Here is a 6,000-nt window from a genome sequence, read left to right on the forward strand (position 1 = left end):
ATGCTGTCACATACATGTGAGCGAGAGATTTCTTGGCTCTGAAAGGATGACCTGATCCCATTTTCCTTTCCTGACAAACTGTGGTACATTCTCCTGCCAGCATGTAACTCTGGCAGAGCTGGCTCCCTATTTTATGCCTCACCCTGATCTTGGCTGCAGTATTGTATCCACTTCATTCATTAATTGCTAGTCCTCTTTACTGCAAGCTGTAAAAGCGGGGTAATAAACCTAATGGTTTTATGTAGACTCCTGCTCATGTTGTTATTCATTCTCTCTAAGCAGACGCTGCTCAGGAGAAGAGACTGCTGCTTAATTAACCTCCTTCTGCATCAAGGAAGCTTTGGCAATTGGGCCATGTTAATTTAGATTTCAACACCAATTACTTTGATTTCAAAAGAACTCTCCATTCCTTGGATCAAAACAAATTTGTCATCTACAGCCCATTGGCCTCCAGGTTCCAGCTGCACTTGCAAATATTAACTGACAGGATAGGAAAATTGGTTACAGTGATGCTGAATGAAAGCACAAGCACTGCGCCCTCTGCAATGTCAGCATGTCCTGGTATTTCTTTAGCAAATGATTCCATCTCACTGATTATATCAACTGTAGGAAGAGGTATTTCCACATTATAGCAAGAATCTTGTACCCTGGGGAAATAGTATAGCAATATAGAGGTTGGTTTGAAAAACTAATAAAAAATACACAGAGGCTGTCTAATGGTTCTTTGCCTTCAAACCTGAGGTCTCTGCTACTGAAGCAGAGCCCTCTTGATGAGGCTTAGCAAGTCCTGTGTGCAGAGAGGAAGCATTCCTTCAAAACCTCAGAAGAAATTTAGTTGTCCACTCACTGGGCAGCAGCCTGGATCGTGAGAAGGTGAAGTCTCGCTGTGAGAACATCTGTACATCCAGAACAACCTACTGTTGTTAGAAGGAAAAGGACAGACAGAAGCTCTTCAAGGAATCAGATATTCTGAAGGAACAAAATCACAAATCGATATGAGGTCTCTATTCGCCATGGACAAGTACCTGAAAGCAGTTTAAATAAATCAGGAACTCCTGAGCCACCAGATGTACAGAAACCATTTCAGGCACTACAAGGCTCAACTCTCCATGCCACCAAAGCAATCCATTAAATTTCTAGTGCACGGACTCCTTTAAAAGCCTTTGAGTTTTCCATACACTTAGAATGAGTCAAAATATCAGATCATCTTTTCCATGGTGAATAAAGTAAATAATTTTGCAAAAACTTTGCAGATGCTCTTACTGAAAAAGTATTTCAGGAGACAGCTTGAATCTAAATGAAGGGCCTGATTGTCAACTTTTTTTCTTTCATTTGGCAAGAAGGATGAAGAGAAAGTGGAAATTGCTCCATTATCTCAAAAGTAAAATGGCAACCTTTACCTGTGTAAATTCTGTTCCCTTTTCTGAAGGGTTAAATCACTGGTGTGGAGAAACTCCAATGCTGCAGAAAAAACACATGAGAACTTTTTAGTGTTGTATATGACTCCACAGTGTGATGTGTCTGCAAACCATACTGAATTATATGATTAGAAAGTGAGAAAAAAACAAAGGCAGCCTGCAGTGATAAAATGAGACCCTGCGCATAATCCATCTGCCAGCAAAGCAATTAGAAAGATGGACTTCTTAGAACAGCAGTGACTGTTTATGACACTCAGTGGGCTACAATTCCCTCAGATAATACTCATGCACTGCAGTACCTGAAGACCACGTGATGATCACTACGTAGCCCATTATATTTTCAGTATTTAGCATTAGTTTAATCCTGAACTAAGCTATTTAGCAGGTGTGAGAGTGAATTGTCTCTTCACACAGAGAATGGGCCAGAAAGACTTGCTTATTTGGTTTTTATTTCCTATAAATGTGTTTCTCAGAAGGTTTGTGGATATGTATCTCCCTCCTCTGGTGCAGAATAAAGTAACACCCTTGTGGAAGATTGAAGGGATTTGATGTAGGGGAAAAAAAAAGAAAATTGGAATGGAGTCCTCAATAAAAGAGCTCAAACACTTAATAAATCTTATGGGAGGGAACGTATTCCCTTTGTTTATCAATTTCACTATACTATCATCATATAACAAAACAGCTGTCTTCTATACCTGGGAACTTTGTGTTCATGAATAGTTTGCCCTAGAAATAGTTATGCCCTGATTTGATGCCATATCCCCATGAAGGTCAAGAAAGTGCACTTTGCCCCTCTGCCCCCCTCCCAACTCCAGTAAGTAAGGTGGCAAACTGGTAACAATGGGTAAGGAGAAGGCTGAGGTACTCAAGAACTTTTATTGCCTCAGTCTTCACTGGAAACCCCTTTTCCTACACATCTTGAGAGGATGGACTGCATGGAAGGGAGACTGGGGGAGCAAAGTCCTTCCCACTGCAAGAGAAGATCAGGTTTGTGACCATTTATGGGAACCTGATGGGATGCTTTCCAGTCCTGAGGGAATTGGCTAAGGTAGTTTCCAGACCACTCTCCATGATATTTAAAAAGACATAGCAGTCAGGTGAAGTCCTAACTGATTGAAAAAAAGGGAAACATTGCACTCATTTTCAAGAAGTATAGGAAGGAGGGCCCTGTAAACTACTGAACTGTCAAACTCACTTCTATGCATAGGAATATCATGGTACAGATCAACCCAGGCAACCCAGTGTCCCTTCTGTGATGAACTGATTACATTAGTGGACAAGGGAATAGCTATAGATGTTGTCTATCTGAACTTCTGTAAGGTCTTTGACAAGGTCCCCCAGCATCTTTCTCTCTAAATTGGAGAAAGATGGATTTGATGGATGGACTGATGGATGAATGAGGAATTGGTTGCCCCATTGTGGCCAGAGGTAGCGATCAATAGCTCAACGTTCAAATGGACGTAAGTGACAAGTGTTGTCCCTCAGAGGCCTGTGCTGGGACCTAGACTGCTACATATCTTCATCAGTTACACAGACAGTGGGATTGAGTGCACTCTCAGCAAGTTTGCAGATACCACCAAACTGACTGGTGCAGTTGGCACACTTGAAGGACAGGATGGCATTCAGAGGGCCCTGGACAAACTTGAGAAGAGGCCCACGGGAATTTCATGAGGTTTAACAAGACAAAGTGCAAGGTGCTGCACCTTGGTCAGGGCAGCCCCTGGTATCAAGCTGAAGGATGAACAGGTCAAGAACAGCCCTGCTGAGGACTTGGGGGTGCTGGTGGATCAGAGGCTGGACATGACCCAGCAATGTGCACTCACAACCCAGAAAGCCAATTGCACTTTGGGTTGCATCAAAAGCAGCCTGGGCAGCAGGTCAAGGGAGGGGATTCTGTCTCTCTACTTTGATCTCACGGAACCCCACCTGGAGTACTGTGTCCTCAGCACAGGAAAGATATGGACCTGTTGGAGAGGATTCAGAGGAGGATTAGGATCAGAAGGATGAACACTTCTCCTGATGAGGAAAGGCTGACAGAGTTAGGGTTGTTGGACCTGGAGAAGAGGGGGCTCCAGGGATACCTTATTGCAGCCTTTCAGTACTTAAAGGGTGTGTATAGGAAAGATGGGGATAGAAGTTTTAGCAGGGCCTGATTGCAACAGGACAAGGGGCAATGGTTTTAAACTAAATAGATTTAGGCTAGACATAGGGAAGAAATTTTATACAATGAGGGTGGTGAAACACTGGAACAGGCTGTCCAGAGAGGTGGGAGGTGTCCTATCCCTGGAAACATCCATGGTAAGGTTGGACAGGGCTCTGGGCAACCTGTTGTAGTTGAAGATGTCCCTGCTCATTGCAGGAACCTTGGGCTTGAGACCCTTAAATGTATCTTTCAACTTGAACTACTTTATGATTGTGATCTTCTCTGAACTCAGCTCTTTAATTCCTATCAGGTTGATCCTGTTTCCTGTCAGGACTACTCAAAGACCCCTTTCTCCATTTTCCTAGTGGCTTTGTTTATTCACAATGGCACAACTACAAGTTGGCAGACCATATGGTTAAAATGACCTGTATTTCATGACACCACAGTGAATCCACTCATGGCCAATGACAGAGCCTAAAGAAGCAGGGTTCATCTCATCTAACATCTGTCATTAGTGAACAGATGATTTCTTTCTGCTGATTTGAAGGGTCTCTGGAGAACTGCCTTAAGATGCATGGGCTAGCAGACTGCCTTAGGCAGTTCCCAGAAAAAAAAAATTTCTACCGCTTGTCCCCCACTCTACCTTCTGTTTGGTTCATTTTCTCTTTGAGCTGGATACTTTTCCAGAAGTCCTAAGAGAATAACATCTTTGGCCTAGTCCACAATATCAGCTGGAAAGGAAAAGTAACCTGGGCAGGGAGTAGCAAGATATTGCTGCTGGCATCCCTCTGTAGGAGAGCAGATGTTCCTTCACAGGTGGGTAGGAAACTGCTTGCTGCTCCTCCAAGCAAGACTGCTCAAGCTGGTGAACAAAATTGAGATTAGAAGAGAAATCCTTCACATGCAGACTTCTTTATTCTTTGACACAGTTAAGGGAATTTAAAAAGAAAAATTCTCTAGGCTTGAGCACTTGCTAGGAGAAAAAGAATTAAAAGGCTTTATAGTGTCCAGAGCTCCACAGAAGCAGACAGTTGCCAACAAGCTACTTAGCTCAAGTGACCTCACAAAAAACTGTGTCTCTGTACCATGACTGCTCAGCAAACCATGGCAGTGGTACAGTAACTCTTACATGGTAATTTGGGGGATGGGAGTACGTTGGTCATCCAAGCCCAGCCACCCTCTAAGAGCTACAACACTCAAATGGGCCAGAGGGGCTGCCTCAGTGAGAAAGGCACAAGCAACAGCTCTGTTTGCTCTTTCAATTTTCACTTGGTTGCATAGAAATCCAGCTTTTCCCCTTGAACACATGGGCAGTCTTTGAGATAGGAGATAAATAAATAAAACAGAAGGAAATAAATGATTCAAAAATTAAAAGGAGCATCTAATATTAAAAGAGGAAATGCAGAAATACAGAATATGATCCTGAAATGTAATGCTCATCTATGCCTTTATTGCTTTCAGAATAAAATGGTAACAATCATAATATTAAATAGATTACTGTGTGTGCCCAATACTTGGAAAGTCAACTGCTTTACTAACAGTGATACAAGTGTGCAAGGCAGAGAGATTTTAAATGACTGAAATGATACTAAAAAATTCTGCAAACCATTCCCCTGCCTTTAAAAAATAGGCTATGTTCTTGCACAAGAGCCCCTGAGTCATGGATATTAAAGAAGGAAAGCTCTTGTGTGGTTGAGATTACGTTTTACTTCTCCAAGATCTCCAGCAAGTGGATTCAGTATTGCTTCTATTTGCTATTAGGTCTACTTGTGGGTGTGCTGATGGAAAAGCACTGGGCTTCAGTAGCACCTAAAATTTCCAGAAAGCTGCATTCACGCTGTCACCTCTTGTTCCCGTGCTGTGGTCTCGTCAGTGACAGCAGCCTGAGGCATGCGCTGCCCTGAAGCTCATACTCGCCGAGTCCCGCGCATTCCTCCTCTCCCAGCACACAGGCGCTCTCCCCTCCCCGCCGGTCATTCCGTGTACGCGGGCACAGCGTTCCCGCAGTGATGCCTGTTTTGGGCGGAAGAGAAGCACCACGGAAGGAACAACAGGGGGTAGAAAGGTGCAGGGGCTGTGCGATGGTGTCTGCCAACGGCGATTGCACCGAATTGCACCGCCCCGCATACCCACGCCGCATCCCCGCCCCATCCCCGCCGCACACGGCGCGCCCCCCCGCGGCCATCGCTCGCCCCTGCGGCTGGTCCCGCCCGCCGCCGCCCGAGTCCCCTCCTGCCTCTCCCGGCTCCCAGCTCAGGTCCTCTGGAGAAAGCCATGAGCTGCTCTTACGCACCAAGTGCCAGCAAACGGCCGGCACGCAGCCAAGGGCTGCCTTCTGTCTCTCCTCACATTCACACCCATCCACAGCCCTTCTGCCACAAGCGCTTGGGAATAGGAAGGTCGCTAGGAAAGGGGGTAGTACCTGGTATCTCAAGGAGC

The sequence above is a fragment of the Pithys albifrons genome, chromosome 8, assembly GCF_047495875.1.
Source record: "Pithys albifrons albifrons isolate INPA30051 chromosome 8, PitAlb_v1, whole genome shotgun sequence".
Lineage (NCBI taxonomy): Eukaryota > Metazoa > Chordata > Aves > Passeriformes > Thamnophilidae > Pithys > Pithys albifrons.